The 25,176-nt window shown below is 40.9% G+C and overlaps 1 long non-coding RNA gene across 1 annotated transcript in view; it reads right to left on the bottom strand.

The window, feature by feature from the left end:
• Positions 1–24,029, bottom strand: part of LOC138826692 (uncharacterized) — a 61,669-nt gene extending 37,640 nt beyond the window's left edge. The window contains exon 1 of the long non-coding RNA XR_011371812.1: positions 23,995–24,029. This is a non-coding gene — a long non-coding RNA (uncharacterized lncRNA). The remainder of the gene's footprint in view (positions 1–23,994) is intronic.
• Positions 24,030–25,176: the final 1,147 nt, after the last annotated feature.

Here is a 25,176-nt window from a genome sequence, read left to right on the forward strand (position 1 = left end):
GAGGGAAAATTAGGCTTCGGTGATGGAGAACTTGAAATTGACTGAGCTGATACACGGTTTTCAGTGGAGTGGCCTATCTACTTTCTCCGCTCTAGGCCACTTTCCTTCTACTTACAAAATGAGGGTTAGTGCAGCTCACCTCCCAGAGAGAGCATCTACCCTTGAGATAGATAAAAAATAAAAAACTCAGCAGACGTGGCACTGATATTTCAGAGAACAGCATCGGGGAGCAACCCTGTAGTTTTCAATTAGGTTCCTGGGAAGGAATCCGGCTGTCATATAGAGAAAAAATACCTTTGAATGTCCACTCAAGGTTTTAGGTGTCTGGCCTGGGAGGAGAGGGAGGACCAGGTACCTATTACTGGAAGAAACGCTACCACTTATTTTCCTCATCCTAATAAGTGCTTGGAGTAAGTAGATAGACGAAGCAAGATGCTGACTCAAAGTGCTGCTTTTGAAGGCCTCTGGCCATGAAAGGGCAGCTGTGCATTGCATCGAAGCTGGAGTTGAAGAGCAAGGAGTGGAATGGCAGGCAGGAAGCTGTCTTCCTGTGATTATTATTTTTTGTTTTGTTTTGCTTAAGAGGAAATAAAAGCTAATGACGGGAGAAAGAACAGAGCACGGAGGAAATGTTTGATGGATAGTTTTTTACCCCTCCCCCCTTTGGGATGTTCCCCTTTCTTTCCTTCCCAACTTGTATATAGTTGGAGAGAGAGAAAGAGAGAGAGACTGAGAGATATTGAGAGCAGAGACAGTGAATCTGAGAAAGATCGGGAGACAGAGATAGGCAGACACAGATTGTGAGAGACACCCAGAGACGCAGAGAGCAGTTGAGAAGAGACAGACAGAGACAGAGACAAAGAGATAGAGAGAGATTAATGAGCTTTGGTCACCAGGCCTGTTTTCCTTCACAGTTTTTCAGTTGATAGAGTTAGAGCACACCTCAGTAGTGAATCTAGAATTGGAGGCATTTCTAACTGCTTTGAAAGAAAGGCCATTGCCTCTAGACAGGAATGAAATGATGAGTGAATAAAGGTAATTTTTTCGTGGCCTTAAATAAGTGGACTAGACAATATCAGAGAGGCACGCACAGAATTTCCAGAACGGGCCTCCTTGTATCTCTCAGGGTGTTCAGTATTCTTGCATTTAAGCTAATTTTCTCACACGCCCAGCTGTTATGCCACACTCTGTGTTGCAGAAAAATAATTTATCAAAATACCTGTAAAACAGTTGACTCCATATTTTTCCCTCACTATCTTGGGGAGATTTTAATTTTTAGTAAAGGGTTTGTTTGCCTTGCTTGCATATAATTGGAAACTAATTACATTTGGTAAGAGCTAGACACTTAGAATTTTAGCTCTTGCATAAAAACCCCTTACTTAAAATGTGAAGCAACACACCGAAACCATATTTTCAAAACTTCAATTAAGCAGTTCTAGGTTCACCTTTACATAAATATTGTACGCTGACAAGTGTAGCAAATTCCTGTAATTTCACTTCCTAAGTATTGCTTTGGTTTTTTTTTTAAAAGCTGCTTCTATTTTCTAGTATGGTTTATCATCATTCTTGTGTAAAAATGTGGAAGGCAGGTGTTTTGCAAACATGAGTTAATGCTACACGCACCCAAAAAAACTTAAGTTCATCAAGAATGGAGGGTAAGGGGGAAAGACCAAAAACAAAACCAAATGAAAAACAAACCAACAAAGAATTGAGGGTAAATATGAGAAGGAATTCTCCTGCTAGTTCTTATGATCAAACAAACAAACAAAGAAGTGAGGGTAAACATGAGAAGGAATTCTCCTGCTAGTTCTTATAATGATCATCTGGACACAACCCCCAACTCCCTGTTTGTTACCAAAGAGAACTGTTCAGTGCACAAGTGATTCACCCTCTTGCTTGAGTTTGTTGCTAAGTATTTTATATTTTACTTACTGTAAATGTAAGTTAAAATAGCTGGGTTGCTAGCATGTAAAAACACAACTTTTGTTTGGCATATTGATTTAATAAGAGATAACTGGGAGATTTGCTTATTGGTTCTCTCTCTGTGTTTCTGTGAACAGAGATAATTTTATATCTTCCTTTCTGATTTGAGTGCCTTTCATCTATTTATTTTTCTTGCTTGATTTCTGGCAAGGACAACTATTTGAGTATACTTGGTGAGAGTGAACATCTCTGTCTTATTCATGATGTTAGAGGAGAATCTTCCAATTTTTTAATTTAAGCAATGAGTACTATATTAGCTGTGGGCCTTTCACATATGGCCTTTATTTTGTTCAGGGAAGTTCTTTCCTAGTTTGTTGAGTTTACTTTTTGGAATCTACTCCAGGGGAAAAAAAGACAGATGTCTACACAAAGATGCATTCAGCAGCATTGCTCATGAGAGCTAAGAAATGCAATCCATCCAAATGTCTCATTGGTGATGGAATGAATTGGCAAAATATGGTGCATCCATACAATGAGGCACTTCAGCAAGAAGGGGCAAAATCACTGATATATGCACACATCTGAGACACAAAAGACTATGTATTTTCTGATTCTGTTTGCCTGAAACTTCTAGAAAAGGCAAAACTATAGAGACATAAGAATAAGCTGCTGTTGGCTGGGACTGGTTATTTGTAGAGGGCTGGGCTTAAAGTGGATATGAAGGAAAGTTTTGGGATGTTAGAAGTGTTCCATAACTAAACAGGTTTAGTAAAACATCAACCTGTACGTTACAATGGATGAATTTTACAGTTTGGTAATCATACCTTAATAAAACATTTTTTTTTAGAACCAGTTAACAAAAGTCCCAGATGACATTACAGACAGTTGAAATGGTGACAGACTTACATTTAGAGAGCTACTCTCTCTAAGTAGTTCAAAGTTCTCTACCTTGTGCAACTCTAATTATTTATGTTATTAAACAAGAGAATCCCTACCTCTAAATCCACATCTAAAATATGTGAGGTTTTTTTCCCCTATTGAACACTAACATCAAAAGATCTGACTCATCTATCTATTGGTGGGCAGAAGGCAGAATTGAAGATTATGTCCTAATGCATCCATTTCTTCTTATTATCCTCTCCTGCTGGTGGATTCTGGGCAAAAAAGCACAACACACGGAGGGAGAAAGCCACCAGCAGGACACACAAACACGGGGATGTGTGCTACAACGGCATCCCAATGGGCTAAACCCTGGTGCATGATTCCAGATCAGGTACAAAGAATTCACAAGACCAGAGAGACGTGCTGTGGAATTGGTAATTGCAAAGGGAATGAAAGTGTTGTTCCATCTCTGAAATGACAATGGTTCTCTCCCTTGGGCAACCTTCTTTAGGGGGGAGGCTTTCCAGCATGAAAGCTGAAGGGTAGCAGCTCACAGAAGAAAGCCGAGAATAAGATTGTCAGAGGCAGTGTGGATGTTCCATCAGCCTTTGCCAGAAAGGATCTCGCTACACTGAAAGCAAACTTAATTGCCCGAGAGACTGCAAGTACCATTCAGAGGATGTACACAGCATTCGGTTCACAGCACCTAGAGGAATAGGGATCTGTTAGCCATGTAAAGTCTTAGTGCTCCCGAATGTGTAAGGGTCCAGTGATCTCTTTCAGCACACCCTCAGGGGCATTCTGGTATATTCTGCGGCTAAGAAACACTTGGAAGAGTGCACTCAAAGCCTTTATTTATCCTTTCTTTTCTTCCCTTCAAAAAATGCGACCATTCTCTTGGGTTCCTTTATTCTGTCACAGCTGCAATCTGTTCAACTGCAATCAATCACAAGACACATCCTGATTTCAGAGACATTAGGACTGAAAAGCCTGTCTTCCGATCACTGAAATGTGGGAAATATAGGCCGAGTCTGCGAGTTGACAGAAATCCTAAAGGAAACGGAGAAACCACAGCACGTTGACTTTGGCCAAGAAAGTCAAATGTCAATGATGCTCACAGTAGAGGTAGAATGACCTGGGGTTGTCTAGTCTCCTGACTGCTCCTCCTTCCCCCTCAAGATACATTGGGGTGTAGGATGAGGTCTCGCATGCCAGAATGTCTTCAGATTCTTTCTGAGCAAGCAAGGGATTCCATAAATTTGCTCTATATTTGTGATGTTGGAACATGATGAAATCAGATCTCAAAAAAAAGTGTTCAACACCACAGACACACAGATCCACAATCGCAGAAGTGAAGTGATGCCTATAGTAATTAGCTTAATCATGTGATCATTTCCCAATGCAGACCTATATCAAGACTTCAAGTGGTAGACCCTCACTACATACCTCTACAACCATTGTCAAACTTGCTTCAATAAAGCGGACAAAAAAGCAAATTAGAAGCAAGTGTGGATCTTTGCAGCCAGACTCTTGATGGCCAGACTCTTGATCGGAGATAAGGAAAAGAGTGTTAGATCTTACTCTCAATGCTACCTTTGAACAAAGTATGGATTTGTTTGTTGTTTTCTGGAAAATTAACTTGGATTTATTGATTTATATAAAGCTGCAGAATGAAAGAGGGCCTGACACTGCTTCATACTTCTAATCCTGGGTACTCAGCAGGCAGAGAGCAGGAGGTCGGCAGTTCAAGGCAACCCAAGGAAAAAAAAGTTAGTGAAGATAATCTCCCCACATCCATAATTCCAGCTCTGCTGAAAGTTTGGGTAGGAAAATTGTGAGGTGAGGCCAATCCCAAGCAAAATATGTGACTCCTTATCTGAAAAATAACCGAAAGCTAAATGGGTTAGAGGGTGGAGTTCAAGCAGTAGAGTGCTTGCTTGGTGTGTACGAGGTCCTAAGTTCAAATCCCAGTGCCTCCAAAAAAATTGAATAGACAATAGATTTGGACAATGAAAGTATTGATGTAGGAATTCATGAAATTTTAAGTAAAAAAAGTTTAAATATCTATATGTGCCCTACCTTTATTTATTTGTTTATTTTGGTACCAGTAATGAGGCTTGAAATTAGCGTTTGTGTGCTATTCCTTAGCATTTTTGCTCAACTTTGGCACTCTATCACTTGAGCCATAGCTTCACTTCTGCCCTTTTGGTGGTTAATTGGAGATAAGGGTCTCAAGGACTTTCCTGCTGGGTTGGTTTGAACCATGATCCTCACATCTCAGCTTCCTGAGTAGCTGGAATAACAGGTGGGAACCACTGATGCCATTTTATTTTTCCAATGACCTATGCACACAGGGTGGGATGAAGGTTTGTAAGGATAAAAATACCTATCCACAGTTCCATTAATAAAGAGGTTGCAGCCGGGCGCCGGTGGCTCACGCCTGTAATCCTAGCTACTCAGGAGGCTGAGATCTGAGGATCGCGGTTCAAAGCCAGCCCGGGCAGGAGAGACCGTGAGACTCCTATCTCCAATAAACCACTAGAAAACCGGAAGTGGCGCTGTAGCTCAAGTGGTAGAGCGCTCGCCTTGAGCTGAAGAGCTGAGGGACAAGCGCCCAGGCCCAGAGTTCAAGCCCCACAACCACCAAAAAAAAAAAATAAAATAAAATAAAGAGGTTGCATGTGTAAGTATGTATCTGTATACACACACACACACACACATATATACGGAGCTCCCTATTAAAAAAGGTTTGCTCTGTTAAGCTTCATTTATTTTCTCAGGGATTAAGAAGCCAAATAGGAGACATGATTGAAATAGGTGAGAGTTCTTGTAGGGAAGATGGAAGAAATCTTAATTTAGCCTTCTTTCTCATTTCCTAATGCAGGCTGTATACAAAGTAGCTGCCAGTGATAGGATCCTTTTCTGTAGCTGGAGCTCCTGACTGCTCACAGCAGGGCCCCACATGCAAGGGTGTGCAGTAAACTGAGTATGTACTGGCTGAGTTCCAATACACACCCAAGGACTGTCTTCAAATATCTCTGTGCTATCTTGTGGACTAGGGCAGGCATATTCGTGCAGTGGAATTGTGAGGCCATGTGGAGATTGTGCTTGGTGTTATAGTTGCTGGTGATCCTGAACTTCTCAAGAATATTTTATCAAGGAGTGGCCACTTGATCCAGTTGGTTTCTGAGTCTAGACCACCTCTGATTTGGCTTGGTGAACTGCTGACCCCGGAGAGTCAGGGTGTTCAGTTCCCAGCTGATGGTAATGAATGAGCCTCTGCCATTCTCACTGGGGAATCAGTGTCCAAGCAAGGCAAGCCTCAATCTTCCTGCAGCTGAAGGTAACTTCATTCTGTCTCTGATATGGACAACCATGGTTGAAGATGGCAAATAACAGGGCACTGCCCCCCCTCCCCCATACTCCCTGACCCTGACTGCCTCCCTTTGATCTGAACCTTGACTCTGGGTGAGACTACCCAGAGTCATTTTGACCAAAGCCAAAGCACGCCTCCCCCAGCACCCCTCCCTCCGACTTTTCTCCACAAGCAATGACCAATCAAAGCCTGAGTGCTCCCTCCCTCCCTCCTTCAGGCCTGGTTGCTGGGCTCGATCCCTGTCGTCCCCATTACTCAGGAGGCTGAGATCTGAGTATGGAGGCTTGAAGTCAGCCCAGGCAGAAAAGTCCACGAGACTCTTATCTCCAATTAACCACTCAAAAACCGAAAGTGGCACTGTGGCTCCAAGTGGTAGAGCACTAGCCTTGAGGAAAAGAACTCTGGGACAGCACCCAGGCCACAAGTTCAAGAACCACGACTGACCAAAACAAAATTACAGAACAGATACCTGTGCATGGATGTTCTGTGAAGTATTATGTCAGTACAGCCCTCAAGTAAAGATGGCACAGATGCCCGCTGATGGGTGGGTAAGATGTCACACATCTAGATGATGGAGTCTTTTTCAGCCTCAGAAAAGACCAAAGTGCTGACACATGACTACAATGCAGATGAACCTCAAAGAAATCATGTTAGTTAAATCAGCCAGAGACAAAAAGACAAGCCCTTTAAGACCGCACTTACCATGAAGTACCAAGAAGCATCTCATTCCTAGACAGAAAGGGGGATGGTGCCCGCCAGGGGCTCAGGAGAAAAGAATGAAGGTTATTATTTAATAGGATTATAGTTTCCGTTCATGAAGATGAGCTAGGTCTGGAGTTGGATGGTAATGGTGCTTTGTACAATGCAAATACACTCAATAATACTGAACTGTGCCCTTAAAATGATTCACATCATCCATTTTTTATTATGTAGGTTTTAAGGGGATAAGGGGAAAAATGCAGTCAAGAATTGTATGTGCCATAGAGGAAGAAGAGGGAAGGAGTTGGAAGTGGGGAGAACATTAAAGGGGTGACTGATCAAGAAGCATTGTATTCATAAACGGCCTTGTTATCTGGCACCTCCTTTGTACAACTACTTAAAGAAAACAGAATTTTGTTGTTGATGTTGTTGGTCATAGGGTTTTGAACTCCGGGCCTGGGTGCTATCCTTGAGCTCTTTTGTTCAAGGATAGCACTCTACCACTTTGGACCACAGCTTCACTTCCAGTCTTTAAGTGGTTAGTTGGAGGTTAGAATCTCACAGCCTTTCCTGCCCAGGCTGGCTTTGAACCGCATTCCTCAGATCCTCAGCCTCCTTAGTAGCTAAGATTACAGGTGTGAGCCACCTATGCCTAGCTAATAAAGAAAAATAAATAAGTAAAATATATGGGGCCTGACAGAAAGTAAAACAATATATATATATATATATATATATATATATATATATATATATATATATATATATAAATTCTATGAATAAAAGAATAGCAAAAATGATGAGGTGAGAAGTCAATCTGTTATTATAATAAATTGTACTAAGATTCTAATCTTCCCCCTAAAAAATCCACAAATGGAATATGTGTGTGTGTGTGTGTGTGTGTGTGTGTGTGTGTGTGTGTGTTCCAAAAATGGAATATGTTTATATTGGAACCTCAATACTTTTGTACGGGGGACAAATATATTGAGTATTAGTGTAGGACACTAATAGGAACACGCAGAGGTGGCTGGTGGTGAGGGGTTTGGAGATGTCTTTTGAGACTGATACTGATAAAAATGAGGAAAATGCATAGGCAGGAAGCAGAGACTTAAATCCCATAAATACTCAAGTATGCTCCCGGGTATCTGTGATACTTTCCTTCCTTTCTTTCCCACAAGGATTTGCCAAGTCTCCATTCAGTCCCGTAGAGGTTAACCATCCCGTGTGTGTGTGTGTGTGTGTGTCTGTGTGTGTGTGTCTGTGTGTGTGTGTGTGTGTGTGTCTGTGTGTGTCTGTGTGTCTGTGTGTCTGTGTGTCTGTGTGTCTGTGTCTGTGTGCCCCTGGAAGTGCTTTCCTCAGTCCAATTACAACCAGCGAAGGCAGAGGAAGCCAGCGAAAGTATTGGGGAAATAAACATAATGAGTTAGCTTGAAGTCTACTTTCATGGTTTCATTCCAGACACTCCACAGCCTTCTCTCAGACATTCACAAGGTCAGATGTGGATTGAGGAAAGAGCAGGTGTCTCAGGAAATCCAGCCAACACCCAGTGAGATAACCCTCTTTTCTTTGAACCTAGAACCTCTCAGTCTCCATATTCTCACTTGCAAATCAGGAAAAATGGTATGGGCCTTCCAGAGTTTCTTAGAGATATGGATGAGAAATGGGGGGAAAAGCCCAAACAAGAGAGACTGAGTCACTTCACCTTTGAGAGTATTCCAGCTTCTCTGTCATTGTCCTGTTCCCTCTCCCTTCCCTCCTCACTGTGGAGGAAGACATAGGAGGTGTAGATCTGAGGGTGGAGGGGATGGGTGGGTAGGAATGTGAGTGGTAATGAATGCCAGCTGTTGAGAATAGACTCCCAGATCAGCAATCTGCCAGCTGGGTAAACCTCAGGCATGATTCTCAATATTTTTTTCAAAAATACAATGCAGCATATGAAATTATAAATATGCTTTACATTCTTATAGAAACAGTGTAAATAGAATTTATCAGTACTTATGTTTGCAGGGCATATTTATATACTGGGGCTGTACACAGAAGTTATGCCTGTGTATACACTGGCATGACTTATGAGCACAAACTATCCAAATTAAAAAATAAAAATAAAAAAAATCAATCAACGAGGCTAGAGGGAAGATGAAATCATCATCTTGGTCTTCCCAGAGAACTGGAAACAAAATTGTCATACGAGAAAGCAGAGCATAAAGGTTAATTAACAAGTAAGAAAATATTTTCCGGAGATGTGTGAGACATCCAATAAATAAGAAATGCTGCATGTCTGGAGTTGGTGATAATGTTGGTGTTTTTTATAAGATAGTTTTGTGACTTCTCTTTTCATTTTGAGTAAGCACATCCATTTATACACACTCCTGTGCTTGTCATTTTATATTTCTTTTCTTAATTGGGCACCCACAGTGGGCTGCTAGAATTGCCTGTTGCTAGTTCCTTGTCGAATTGAATTACTGAGGGAATTCTGGCAAGTGGAGATGGGAGATTAGAATGTTTTTTGTTGTTGTTGCTGTTGTGTATGCCAGAACTGGAGCTTGAACTTAGAGCCTGAACCCTCCCCCTTAGCTTTTTCACTTAAAGCTAACGCTCTACCACTTGAGCCATAGCTTCACTTCTGGCTTTTGGTAGTTAATTAGCAATAAGAGTCTGGGTGGGGGAGTGTAGTTGTGGAGATGGGAGGGAAAAACAAAGGAGGAGGGAACAATGCTTGACAAGAAATGTACCCGTTACTTTGCTCATGCAACTGTAACCCCTCTATACAGTATTTTTACAACAAAAAAACTTATTTAAAAAAAAAGAGTCACAGGCTTTCAATGTCCAAGCTGGCTTCAAATCGTGATCCTCAGATCTCAGCCTCTGGTGTCATTAAGATGACAGGCATGAGCCACTGGTTCACAGCATGGGAGGCAAGAACTTTTACCTTCCAGAATCAGGCCAGCATTTCATGTGACTACTCTAAAAAAGTGACAATCTGTCTAAGAGAAAAGCCCTTATATAATCATAAATATCATCATTTTGACTTAAATAATTATCCTCCCATAACTACTACCAGTAGTTGTTGAACAGGTTTAGTAAGAACCGTGTACTCACATGCCATTTCACCCCTGGAGAGGGGGTGTGAGCCAGGATGAGCACTCGCCTGTAATCCTAGCACTCAGAAGGTGGAGGCAAGAAGATCATGAATTCAAGGCCAAACTTGGGTTATATACGGAGTGTTTGGCCAGCTTGGGCGACACAGTGAGACTCTATTTCACCTCTCCTCCAACATGGCCATTTGATAATATTAAATGGAAATATAATACATGGTCCCAGAGGTGACATGGACAACGTGGTTACAGAGTCACCAGCTCCCCCCACAGATCCTGACACCACTTGTACATAGAACACATTGGCCCATGCTGAGTTTTCTAAAGTCTAGGCCTTGTAGAAAATTCCAGAAGGATGAGAATCCCTGTGACAGGTAGTTGCAAAGAAGAAAAATGGATTGGTGTGTGTACCTGGGATGGTAGAAGAAAACCAACCCTGGATGACCATGAGAATTTAAAGAAGATCGAAGATATCTTTGGGGCATTTATTCAAAAGAAAGAATTAACCATTATTTCTCTTCTATTGTCCTATTGTTTTGTTTTGGTACTCAGCGGGATGCTGAAGCCCTTGCCTTTTAGCTAGGGGTTAGATGCCTAAAGGAATGAAAAAAAAAAACAACCCAACAAAACCTGGTCTTTGATAACTTGTCATCTGGGTTGCAAAGCATTCAACACACTGATAAAATACGAAAAGCAGGGAGCATAGTGTCACTGCTCTGAGGTTTTGTGCCTAGAGAAAGTGTTCAGTTGTGACTGAAGAGAAGCTACAGTCCCACATTGGCTCATTTCCTAGCTTTTGCCTAAGTAGGGAAGCTGGGAAAGTGTCAGAGATTTAGTGTCCCTTCTCAGCGCTCAAGCCTCCGAGGTAGCTGTAAATGGGTTCTTAACCATCTTCCCACTTAACTAGGAAGCGCTGAGCAAAGGCATGTGGCAAGCCCTCCTTCATGGAAATGCAGCTGTGGCAACAAGACAAAAGCTTGGAGAGCAAAAGGGCTAATAAGGGAGTTATTCCAAACGTTCTTCCCAGGACCTCATGTCCTAGAGCAAAGCTGCACTCTAATGGTTTCCTGGTGCCTGGGGAGAATGGGTGTCCAGATGTGTTACTCTCCTCTTGATATGTGAATTACAGGCTTGAGTTATTACAGTGGATTTTGCATGACACATTTTTCCTATTTTATAGAATTTATCATCTCCACCGACAAGAATTTGAGATGAAATTTTACAGAAATTAGAGAAGAATACATACACACACACACACACACACACACACACACACACACACACACACACACACACACACACATCCATGGATACACGGTTTAGGTAATCCATGTCAGTGTAAAACCAAAATGAGGCTATAATTAAGACACTGGTGCTAACGTTATGGTGACTTTCCTTATTAGATCTGAATTAATGTCATTTAAAAGTAAGACATCACTGTACATTCTTTGTAAGAAATGAGCAGCACGAAATGGAGGAATTGATTGGGTTCTTTTATCCTAGGACTTCTCTCTTTGGAGAGCTTAGTATTTCCTTCCAAGCGTTTCAACATGCTTATTTTTAAAGCTTAGAAAAGAATGCACTTCCAGCATGCACCTGATTCCATGAGGAAGAGACGGGTTTGATTTTGCCTTATGCAAAGAGACTGTTTTGAAGTGCCTGATAGATGAGGCGTTCAACTTGGATCAGAAAACCTTTCATTTCCATCCCTGCCTAAGACCCACTTCTGTAAGTTCCTTAAGTCCTCTGTATCATTGCTCTATTTACAAAGATGTGTAATCCAATCATTTCATAAATATTTATAGCACAGTGACAATATGCTTGGCCCAGAAGCTGGGTTCTTAGAGGGCAAGGAGAAAGGTACTGAGCAAGGTTTGTGTGTTGGCTACAAAGGGGCAGGAAGCATCTTGGGCCCAGATGTTCTAGGTATCTATAACAGTTGTTGCTGGGACTTAGTACTCAGTGGCTTGAGGTAATAAGAATAGTGATCCTCTCATAGACCTGGTAATTGGGCAGGACTGGGCAGGTTAGGCTTGTCCCAGCTCCCTGCCACATTGGCTGGGTTGGCTTGACTTGTGGCTGGAGGAAATCCTCTCAGGATGACTACACTCCCGTAACTGGCTGGAACCTGGTGATCAGCACCAGGTACATACTCAGCCATTTCTAACCCTCCCTGACCTCCTGTTATGATGGCTATCAGCCAGCCACATTAGACATTGGAAGTGAGTTGGTTGTTCTTATTTGAAATCAAGGCCTCGTGCTAGGCAAGTGCTTTACCACTTGAACCACACACCCTGCCCCCAACCCATTTTGTTCATAATAGGGTCTTGTATTATTTTTGTCCAGGCCAGCTTAGCTGGTGACCCTATTTATGCTTCTCAGGGAGCTCTGATGACAAGCAGTAGGTGCTACCATGCTCAGCTTTATTGGTGGAGATGGGGTCTTGCTAACTTTTGGGGGGGGGCTAGCTTCAAACCTCCATCCTCTTCATCCATCCTTAAGTAGCTGGGATTACTGGCATGAGCCGCCACACTCAAATAAAAATAATTTTTTGACATCTATCCTACAATATGTAAGATGTTAGAATAGAATATCTGATTACTAACAGCTTGTTCTCTTTGGGGACTATATGAAAGGTTTGTTTTTGTCTGGAACAAAAAACATATTGTTGCTCATTTTGCTACATGAAAGGCTTTAGCAGAAATCTCCTTCCATAGTTGCTTTCCTGACTAGCAAATCCATTTGTTTTCGCCTTCTGTTCAAAGATATCAATGTCATTTTGAAAAAGGCATCAATATGGCAACAACTACCAAGGCAAAGCAACAAGGCCTTCCAATCTTGTGTAAGCAGAAGGAAATCAAATTGATTAGTGCATATGGTACTAATCATAAGGGCTGACCACACCCCTTGCATTTCCTCTGGCGGTTCACACATCACAAATCACCCATTGGCTGAAGTACCCTGGAACAGTATTTGTCAACCATTCAAGGGATAATAAAAGTTCACAAGTGTTTCATCAGAAACTGTTCTTTCAGAGTGAACTTTCACTTATGGGAATATGAAAGGGTAAACTTGAATTTAAATAGTAAGATTTCTAACTATATCAGGCTGTGTGAGCCCTTCTATTTAATTTGTTGTTGTTTTTCAAGCTCATCATGGGGTAGGAGAAACCTATACAGTCCTGATGCTGGAGAAGCCAGCTTGACATTAAACGAATAGGCTCAGATAATCTTCCGCATTACATTCCTCCCAAATGCTAACACCGAACCAACAGTGCTCTCAAGCAAATCTATCTTAGCCACAATTTTAAAGCATGTTTTAAAGGAAACCATCTTTCTTGTAGGTGTAAATCATTCTTGCTTAATCTCTACCTTCCACAGAGTGGGTTTTCAGAAGTTTCTGTTGCTCATAGCACCGCTGGAGGACATAGAAGGTAAAAGGAAAAGATTATTACACACCTGCTGGAGAGGACTCCATTTCATTCCCACACCTGCTAAAACAGCTGGTTCTCTGCTTGGGGACAGAGATACAAAGAGCCTACTTTAATGAGTTACCTCTTTTGAGTTGTGTCTGAAGAAAATTTACTATACTGGTTAAAAAATCCTATCAAGGTCCTTAGAAAAATTGTTATATATATGTTTGGGTGTGTGTGTGTGTGTGTATGTGTGTGTGTTGGGAGATATTAACATCATTTATCTTTAGATGGTAGCTTAATGATTATTTAATGCTCTTTCTACTTCTAAGGGCTTTCCCTGTTTTCTACAATAAATATCAATATGTCTTCTAATCAGGAAACTTTGTGTTTTTAAAAGACATGATGCTTTACCTGGGTATCTCATATTTCAAAGGATTATAGGATAGCAAACCAAGATATTTGACGATGCAAGTATTTGTGTTGATGCTTTATTTCCCGGTGTCTCTTGATACCAAGGTACAAGCCATTTTTCTCTCCTGACAATTATTCTTACCCCAGCTGAAAGTCACAGTGGAATTTACCTAGGCAACCCCCTTGCTGGGTATTCCCAGGCAGGCAGTGCAGCTTCTGGATGGTTCCAAGGCAAGACAATTTTCAAAACTCTGTGGGGAGACAGGGGGCTACCCGGAGCCCAGGACCTGATGGAACGAAAGGAGATGCCCCAGGAGCTAGGACCACGAAGAACGGATAATAAAACATGCACTTGTCAAAAGAAAACAAAATGATTCAACTGGGTCTGTGAGGCATTGGTTACTTTGATCTGTCCCTCAGTTGACTAATTTGCTTTTTTGGGGGGTCAGTTCTGGCACTGTGGGAAAGGGGGCTGGAAAATAGATTTCTTCATAGGTACATCCTTTTGAAAGGTGAGGTGGAGCACCAGCTGCTCCGCTCACACCAAAGCAATTCAGCCCTCAGAAATAGCACACATCCTGTTGGCAATACTCCTGGCCTCCACAGAATGGGGCTTGGGATTTGGGATGGAGAAGGCGACTGGTTATTCTTTGCTTACTCTTTTGTACTGTTTCATGCAATGAGACCATTTGTTTTCAATTAAGTAGTAACTAGGAAGATGGATACCTTAGGCTTGTTTTATGTCTTAGGTAATGTCCCCAAAGCAAAGTTCTCTTCTGAAGTTCCTGCTTCTATTTATCTGCAATCTCATCCTGGGCTAGTTTCAAATTGTGATCCTCAGATCTCAATGTCTTGAGTAGCTAGGATTACAGGTGTGAGCTACAGGTACCTGGCTAAGAGTTTTTCAAGGTAATAAAGTATACTTCTTTTAACACCGGGAGCTGGTGGCTCATGCTTGTAATCGTAGCTACTCAGGAGGCTAAGATCTGAGGATCATAGTTCAAAGCCAGCCTGGGCAGGAAAGTCTGTGAGACTCTTATTTCCAACTAACCACCAGAGAACTGGAAGTAGCACCATAGCTCAAGTGGTAGAGTGCTAGCATTGAGCAAAGAAAGAACTCAGAGACAGAGCCCAAGCCCTGAGAAGCCCCGTAACAACCACTACCACCACCACCACCAACAAGAAGAAAGAAAGCATACTTATTTTGAATCCCAGCTTCTTTATACCTGTATTATAAGAATTTTGACTCCATATCTTATCAGTACCAGGGCTTGAACTCAGGGCCTTGTACTTGCTAGGCAGGTGCTCTACTACTTAAGCCATACCTCCAGCCCTTGGCTCCATTTTGTTGAATTGCTGCCAGCCATGAATTTTCCATCAGTCTTCTCCCACCCTCTGCCTCACATGTAGGAAGGTGATAAGAAAGCTTTCTCTTCTTGGATGCCAGCAGAGGAATTAATGCAAATGATGACCTAGGAACTGAGAACCAACCCAAAATACCAATCCAGGCCCCTTTCCTTTTCTCTCTTAAAGAATTCCTAGACTTATTTGAGAAGTCAGTACCCAGTTCTCCACAGAGTGCTTCATGATGTGTGTAATAAATCCATCTACATTGTGCATTTGTTAAGTGTCTGGCATAATTAGTTTCAACATTTGATTTGGCTTAAAACTTCCTTCCACATCTCTCAAAGCACGCGTCTCCAGAATCAAATAGTATGTCATGTCACATGATTTCCAAGGAAGTACCTGGGGGCATACAAAGAAGAACAGATTCCAGTACTGAGGCTTGAACTCAGGGCCTTGTGCTCTTGCTTGGCTTTTTTGGCTCAAGGCTGGCACTTTGCCATTTAAGCCATACCTCCACTTCTAGCTTTTAGCTGGTTTATCGGAGATAGGAATCTCTCAGATTTGTCTGCTCAGACTGGATTTGAACCTCAACTCCCCAGACTTCAGCCTCTTGAGTAGTTGGTATAACAGGTGTGACTCACTCATGTCTGGTTTAACATGTTATTGGAACTTGAGCGGAGGTGAGAAATGATGATTAAAAACCACCAAGTAAATTTGGGGGTTTCTTTTTGCTATAAAATATCATTGACCCAGTGGGGATATTTTCTCCTAAGCCTGATTTTTTTTTATTTTTAAAAATAAGAACACAGCACTGCCCCAAATCTTGTTCCCTGGTACCTGCCAACTTCCATGAATAAGTCAAATGGGCTTCAATGTAATAACTTCACTGCTCTGTCTACTCAGAGCGAAGTCATAGTAACCAACTCAGGTGCCCTGCTTGTGGAAAGAACAGGCTTGAAGGGAAGAGGAGGCATCCTAGACCCCACCATATTTTAATGGTGACATTGTTGAGATCAAGATCATTCTCCAGGGGGATTTTTCAAGGTCATAGTGCTCAGCCTTTAAAGAAATCGGCATAGAGATGAATTCTGCCTTTGAGGCCACATAAAAATTGTGTCAGTGGCTAAAAGAACAAGAAAGACTTTTTCTTACTAAGTACCTAATCCCAATTCAAGCACTTTGAAAATAGCTATAATGAAAATCACACCGGGAGAAGGACATCAGACATCTGTTAGCAAAACAAAGCATAATGAAACCCTTTACTTTACTCAATTACAAGCGTCCAAATCACAGGCTACTGAAGAGACTTTACAGAACACCATTTCTTTCTTTCTTCCTTCTTTTCTAAAAAATGTCATTGATGTAACAACACAAAGGAAATGTCAAAAATAGAAAGCATGTCCTATAATCCAGTACTTTTCAATATGCATCATTACTGTTCAAGCCTTGTACAGTGATTATATATATTTTAAGTAGGCATAAACCTTTTATGTTCTATTTCGTTCTAATGGATCATATATTTCTCTTCCTCTTAGAAGCAGCGTTTGCAAAATGATCCCTTAAAAAAATAACCATGTGGCAACACACGTAATTAATGAATCTATGTTCCCTAAACTATTTCCCATTGGTTGGGCACTTAAAAGTTTTCCAATTTTTTAAAAATTATAATTCTATATAGCATGGACTTTTTTGTAGAAGTGTTTGGTTCATCTTTGTGTGGAATCTTTTAGAGAAACACAGCAAAAATTTCATACATGGGTCTTTATCCCAGTCTCTTTATAAACAGGAGTAGGAAATTGCTGACATATTTTTTTATCAGTGATGGTATTAATGTAGTTGAGATTCTTTTGGGCTAGATAGTAAAGGTAGATTTAGCTGTAAGTATGATCTATCTACATTTCAACAAACATACGGAGATATCACAGGCTCTTTACTGCTTCAACATAGTGATATTCAACAATATAGCACACACAATCATTACTTGTTGATGTCCAAGAGCCTGACTCCAAAGCGAACACATCCTCAGAAAGTAAATATCATTAACTTCTACAGTTCACAAACATTATGCCTGAGGGAAAAAATGCATGGTAGTGGCTTTACTTGACCTAAATGTTATCATGAAAGCCCAATATTAATTTGTTGAGCCAGAATTTATACTTAAAACAAAGACACGTTTTCGTTGTTTTTCCTTGGAAACTTGACAATTTCTTGAAAGTAATGGGCAGGGCAAGAGGTAATTAAAAGGTAGTGAGCTGCTCAGCCAATCTCTGTGAGACCTGTCTTTTAGTGTGATCAAGAATAATTTCTAGAGTTATTATGACCACAGGGGAGAAATTGGTGGTTAAAAACTGTGAAAGACCATGAAGTGAGCAAAAATGATAAATGGGTCTTCTTCCTGGCATATTCTTTCATGTTAGCTGTGTCTTTCCCTGGTGTTGAGCCGTTCTGCAGCCCTGGGTTGTAGAAAACTAATAATTATGCACGTGATTTCTGCCCATAAAACTGTAAATAAATTTTGTTGGATACTATACGATTGATTGCTGCTCTGTGGCTGCTCCTCAGTGTTGTGTCTCTTTGTGAATTCATTTCAGCATTACTAATTGTCTAAATAGATATATCTTCTCAGACTCCTATAAACACTTGTTGCTGGCTTCGTCATTGATGAACTAATAATGAGCGAGTTAGCTGAAATCACAACTGTTCAGTTGATGTGTACGGTCGTCATAATGATAACTCTTAAAAAATAAATATCTTTTAAGACTAGGGTATACGAGAAGCTTAGTAATTCTCTTATATAACCTTTTGAAAAGGCCACATTTGGCATTTCTCAGGCATTTCTAACAAGACCGACTTTCAGTGACATAATTTTCCAATTATCCAGCCTAATTTAAGTCCACAAAGATTTATTGAGCTTTTGTGCCACACACGTGGATCAGAGATCAATGAGATTCACCTGGCCACAGAGAATCCACATGGGGACAATTACAACTCTGAGCCTGACTTCGCTATGTGTTATGCTATGTGTAATAACAGAGCCCCATGCGAGATGTCCTGTGTGGCTGAAGGACTGGCAGGAATTCCAATGAAACAGGATGTGCTTGGCTTTACAAAGACACCAGCATTTAGTTCAGTAATAGTAATAGCTCTGATTTTACTGAAGCAAAGAAGAAAAATAAAAGACAAATAGTTTGGAAAGCAGTAGGCTCTGGAAGAGCATTTTGGTTGCAAAGTAAATCTCTCAGGGTTGGTCCAGGACATTCCTGGCACGATGTGAATATTAGGACAGGACCAGATCATGCAGCCTTAAGAGCTGAGCTTGAGAATCAGCAGTTATTGATGATTCCTTATCCTCACATAATTATATATGTATAAATATGTATCTGTATCAATGTTGTATAGATTATGGGTTCCATGAGCTGGGGTGGGTACCAATGGATTCATTAGTACAGGGTTTGAAATGGCCTTTCCCATTAGCATTGCACTGAAATTCTTTCCAGCTTCATCAGTGGCCTAATTACTGAATTCAGTAGGTAATTCTCTCATGCAATTATAAAATTCTAACAATTCTTATAAATGTAGGTAGAAGTGTTAGTAGGATAGATACAAATAGATATAATAGTATAATAGCATCTATGAGATAAAATCTGTGAGATAAAATGTATATGTTTTCCTCTGTCCCATCCTACTGTTAATTTTACATGACTTTCAATATGCAATGGATATCAATAGTTTGGAGGGTGACTAGTAACCGTTACCATGTGATTTTGTATGCAGTTGCATGTGTATTTGCTCCCCTCATATGTACGTGTGTGCAAATGTACTATTTGCACACACATATATGTTTATACATGCATTTATGCATAGAGCATGAATTTTATTTTACATTTTATTTTTTACTTTGGATTCATTATGGAGAGAATAGTGCATTATTCTGTAACTTAATTTTATATATGCCAGAGAGAAACTATGAGGTAATTTTTTAAAGCATCATTTCCAATCAACACAAGAACAAAGCAAAGGGAAGTGTAGTACAATGAGATATTTAGACAGAAAGGGAGAAACAGAGAGAGAAAACACATTCGCATAACTTCACAGCATATTGTTATAATAGTTGTATTTTGTGGCTAATCATTGTTAAACTCTCACTATGCCTTATGTGTAAATCATAGGAATGGATGTACAGGTAAAAACACAGGAAATTTAGCAGTAGCCGTGGATTCAGGCAGCCAGTGGGGATAGAGAACAGGCCCTCCATGGATGAGGAGATTACTATGATCTTAGAGCTCCTCACAGGATTCCAAGATACCTTAAAGCCTAATGGAATCAGAAATGACCAGCAAGTCACAAGGAATTACAGATTAGGGATTTTTCAGAAAACTCTCCTGTCTGTATATGGTTCCAAGTTAAGAAAAAATGCTTTCTGACATCTTCACTTCCTGATTTTTGAGGCTTTTACCTATTATTAGCAAATAAATAGTACCTACAGGTACTAAATCTATGGTACATATTTACCTATTAATATTCCATTGAAAATCACAACTAGGAAACTTATTCCTATTCAACGGTATCTGTCAATTTGTCATAAACAAATATGCTTTTCCTTGGGTGAATTTTTCTTTTGGACCTGACATTTCCTGCAATGTCACAGAGATGAAAGCATTAACGTTTCACCCAGGGTGTCCTTGTCTCTCTGTATCATTTATCATCTGAGGCGGGAACTGCCTTGTATTCACCTGTAATTATTTCTTGTAATTAGAGCTGCCCCTACGTGTGATATTCTCCCCATGAGATCCGGAGAATACATTGAAGGGCAAGGATCATTTCATTTTTCCCTGGTAAACTGATCTATCATCTGAGTATTTCAATTTGTTTTGAAGAACTCTACATGGAGTGAGTCCCTGTTACTTTGCCATGAAAAATCCATATAGAAAAACCCTTTTCACTTGATTAAGGCAGAGTCAATGGTAGGTACAGAATGAGAAAACATCTACAAATTTGTCTTGTGCATTTCTCCTTTTCGAAGCAAGTTTTACTCAAGTTTCTAATGAATAATTCTTTAACTCCAGTTTATGGTGAGATTATTTGCCTAGTGTAAGTAATCTCTTCTATCTTTCTTTGGATGAGATTTGCTTTAACTTCCAACTCTGGAACAGGAAGTGATAGTTTCCCAAGTCAAAACTATTTTGTTAGGCACCAGTGGCTCATATCTGTTACCCTAGCTATTAAGGAGGTGGAGATCTGAGGATTGAAGTTTAAAGCAAGCCTTGAAAGGAAAGTTCACGAGTTGTTTATTTCCTGTTAACCACCAACAAAGTTGAAAGTGAAGCTGTGGCTCAAGTGGTAGAGCACTAGCCTTGAGCATGAAAGCTAAGGAACAGCATGCAGGCCCTGAGTTCAAGCCCTTGTGCTGTTACAAAGCAACAAACAAAACACCCCTTTGTTTTGCTTTACAATACAGAATTTCCAAGTCACTTGTGGTTGACATGGCTCTCAGTGTTGTGAAACAATCTTTAGACAAAGCTTTCACCAAACCCACAGTGATTTTTATCTTCATCTAGTTTTGCTCTTCTGTAGGCTAGTAGTGGAAGATTTCTTCTATGTGATTTTTAAGAGAAGAAAGGCTGAATACCCGGGATGTGTATTGTCAGCCAACATCGTGAGGAACATCCGGCATTCAATGGCACCTAGACTGAACTGCCTTCTTGTCACCTTGAGGTGTCTCTAAGAAAACCTTTGGACACAAATTACCAGCCTACTGCTTCTCTTGTCTCCCAATCTTCATCAGTGCTCAAGTTTAGACATCTCCCTGTGCGTTTCTTTTCTTCTCATTTCCCAAGTTACCTACAGAGAAATTCCTAAGTAATCACTTTAGGAGACAGTGCCAAAGGGATCATTTCCCGTGGCTATTTCCTCAAGTGCTATTTCCCCAAATCACTTCTTTGCATATTGGCTGGTCACCTATGTGTCCACAATCACAAGGTGTTAGGTACTGGTTAATATTTTCTGGTTCATTTATTTCATTGTCAGTGTTGATAAGCATTTGGGGTATTTTGTGACAAAGTTTTAGGCACAGCAGAAACTTGAAGACTAAAATTCAATAACTACTCCAGAGATTCAATTAAGACCACGACAGGATTAGATGTTGTTGGCTGCTCACTGAAGGTTGGCTGTTTGCTAGGAAAAGGGTATCAATACTTTTTTTACATGCTAAAAAGTTCGAGTCATATAAAGCAATTTCTTCTTATATCGTGTCATTACCCTGTACTGAGTAACTACTGAGCTCCGGGGTATGTATGCATGTTTTTCCATCTCGAAAGCAATCTTTCAAGATCAACTTAAAAAGGACCTTGAGTACCATCAGATGATGTTTCATTCTGGGTCATAATGTAATTCAGGAGCGGACATGGGAATGGTGCCTGGGTGCTCCGTGCCATGTCTTTGCTCCTTTCAGCATAGTTCACTCTGTGTGAGCATATACACGTATATAACCATGCAGAATGAAATGAGCGCTTCCTATCAGTATTTACATCATTTGCTGCAGCAAACTGAGTGGAAAACCCACTGAGTTACATGAGCAACTCAAGATAACCCATGGGTTACAATCTGAGGGAGATACTTCTTCATTCTAGCAAGTGTGCATTTATGTCACCTTGCTCTCTTCTTTACCATAATGCTGAAATTTCAAATAATATCATAGGGATATCAATTTAAGGTCATACACATTCCTTGTTTCCTTGAAATAATACCAGTGTAATCAACAACTCATGATTTCTCTTCCTCTGTCTGTCTGTCTCTCTCTCTACTCACATACACACACACACACACACACACACAACTTTATGCAATCAATAACTTTATATATAAAGTTCATAGGTCGCTGATTATACTATATATATATACTATATATATACTATATATATATATACATATATATATATATATATATACTATATACTGATGATACTATACTGCTGAGGATACTATATACTCACACATATCTAAACATATACATATACATGTTTAAATGTTTGATTTAACACAATCTGGTGGTTACAGGTTAATCCAAAACAATGACCTCAGGACTCCGTTCTTGGCCTTTATATCTCTCCCTAGCTGCAGCTGCTTGCAATTTTCCAGATGTGTTACCCTATGCCCTAACCAAAGCTTATTTCCCTGTCAGCCATCACCCCTCCCCAATCGCTCAACACCACGCCACCCACCACCAACATCACTGGCACTAGTCTCTTATCACTGCAATTGTGGTGCATTTGCCACCATCACCAACTAGGCCAAACCCTGCACACACATTTTAAAGCAATGCTGACAAAAATTAAGGCACTAATTGATATTGACATGTGGTTGAATGTCTTGAATGGGGAGAAATAATGTGAGAGAGGGAGTGAACAAATGATAAAAAGAATAGTGGGCCAATACAGTCCTAATATTACTATGCATATGTGAAGATGGAAGTGGGGAATCTGATGAGGCTGATGGGAAGGAGTCGGTAGGACCAGGGGAAAGAAATGACAGAACAGGTATCTCTGATCAATATGCGCTGTATACATAGATGGACACATTAACTTTAACCTTCCTGTAGATCTGTTTGAAAATGATAATTATTAATAAGAAAATAAATAGTTGGATGGGTAAATGGGTCCTAGCATACTCTGCCCAATCCTGACAGTGTGAGCAAATCTGTGGGGGCAATTTCTCTCTTTTCAGATGAAAAACTCCATTTCCTCATTTGTAAAATGGGAAATACAACATCACAAAGTTTCTAGGAGGTTTAGACAAAACATGTAAAGAACTTAAGAACTCTTCCATCTGTCCCCTCTCCCCCCCACCAAAATAAATGCTTATGCATCTACCATAGAGAAAATGATGAGTTAGAACTGACTCCTTTTTTTTTTTTGAGAAGGAATACCTTTTCAGGAGTTTTGTGAGTTTGTGGGTAGATCACCAGTAGTTTGGCATCAGCCATACATGGGAATATTTATACCAGAGAAACTGGCAAATGCTACCAATTAGGGAGCTCCAGCCCCTTGTTGGCCTTGAGCATGGATAGACTCTTGTTGGAGATGCATCCTGAGAGGTGTCCAGATGGACACAGATTCTAAGTCACAGTCAAGTCTGGAGGATCCTTCGTGGGGAGTGACTGTGGGACCAGCAGGTGTTGAAGACAGGGAAGAATCAGGAGTTGCAGAAGTTGAGCTGAGGTGGCTGGGATATACTTGCCTCAAGCCCTGGGAAGTTCTGAGGTTCAGTCAGAACTGTGCTGAGTTTGGGCTAGAGGGCCAGAATGATCAGCATGGACATCATCAGCCACGGGACACAGGGATCTGATCTGGGGTGAGACAGCCCCATGGTTGAGGCCATCCTTCAAGACTGGCAGCACCCCGTAGAGGCTGGGGAGAAGGATGCTCCCTTGCAGGATGATCTGGGTAGCTTATGACACGGAGTCCCTCACTGGGGTCACAGCCATGGGCTCCAGCATTTGCAAAGCCCGTGGGTGGGGGGTGAAGTCTGGGCAATTGTATCTTCAAACCTACCTCCAAATGTTGCCCAGACATCGTCACCACAAACTCATGATGTCATTTGCATCAATGTAGAATGGTATCTGACATCGATTGGTGTTCATTTTCAACAGAAACACAGTGGCTGGTCAGAGTTCAACAGGACCAGGTAGGAGTCAACTCATTCTTTGAAGGGAATGGTGCATACTGCCAGACAGGCAGATCTAGACTGGCTATGATTGGTCTTTGCTTCCACATTCCCCTCACAAACTACAGCCTTCTGCAGTACACCAAGCTGCCACCCCGCAAACCCCCCACAAAACTCCCCTGCCTTACCTTTCCATCTTCGATCTGAGCACAGCTGCTTCGGAGAATTTGTGGCCCAGCGGCAACGTCTGTCGATAGAAAATCCCGAGTCACTTTCCTGCTGACACGTTCGTCCCATTTTTTCCCTTCCTTTGGCTCAGAGGAGGGGCAGACGAGAAAAGGGACCATGGACCAGCTGCTGATTTATGTTTCTTTTCTGGACTAGGGGATTCATATTGATTAGTTGGATGAATGAGTCTGTCCCTTTGTTTCAAATGATTAGAGTGAAGGTCTGCCCTTGGAATACATCACAGCTCCACTGTGACATAACGAATAAGAGGCCCCGTGGGCTCCCCTCCCCTCCCCCAAGCCTTGATGGTTTTGCTGTACTTAGGGCATACACCTGTCGATGATGCTTAACCTGGTTATGGAAAAAATAGGTTTTCAGGGGGAGTTCCGAGGCCCGTGGGACCCAGCAGGGACATCAAGATGGGCTTGTCAGATGGATTCTGTGAGCTTTTCTTCAGAGTGCCCAGTGTGTTTATTCTGATTTTTTTTTCATCTGAATAGTGGATGTCACATTGGCTACTCACGAGTTCCATTTTACCTTTACTATTCTGTTCCAGGCTCTTACCATTGGCCTAAGTGGTTACACAAGTATAAGCTAGTTCAATAACTTAGTTCGCTAGTTTTATTTTCTAAGACTTGTATATGGAGGGGAGAGAAGTGTTAGAGAAGGAGGAAGTAGTTGTACAGAGGAGACAGCATTGAACCAAGGAGACTATCCACACAATGCATCTTGATTGGTGTCACCCCTTTCAACATTCTTCCTGCCCCCCAAACCACCTCTTCTCTTACTTATTTTTGAAACTGGTAGACTATACGTTGAATTTTTCCTCCATTTACACTGAATTCTTGACTGAGATCTCCTCCTTCTCTCCATTTGTCTACTCTCTCCCCTTGGTGGGCCCCCTTCTTGCAAATACACCTCTACATTTTAATAGAATATTTTTCATTGGCATTTCACAAACAGGTTTGTGAAAAATGCATTCTGATTATTTTATACTTTCCAGGAATTATCCGGGTGAGGTTAAATGGTGGCTTATTCGGAACATATGTTTTTTTTTAAATATTGAGCTCTTTACATTTAGTTTTTGAAGCAAAATAAAACCAGCTTTGAACAAATGGGCTTTTCAATCTTAGGTTATTAGA

The sequence above is a fragment of the Dipodomys merriami genome, unplaced genomic scaffold (genome assembly GCF_024711535.1).
Source record: "Dipodomys merriami isolate MVZ:Mamm:240054 unplaced genomic scaffold, mDipMer1.0.p SCAF_148, whole genome shotgun sequence".
Lineage (NCBI taxonomy): Eukaryota > Metazoa > Chordata > Mammalia > Rodentia > Heteromyidae > Dipodomys > Dipodomys merriami.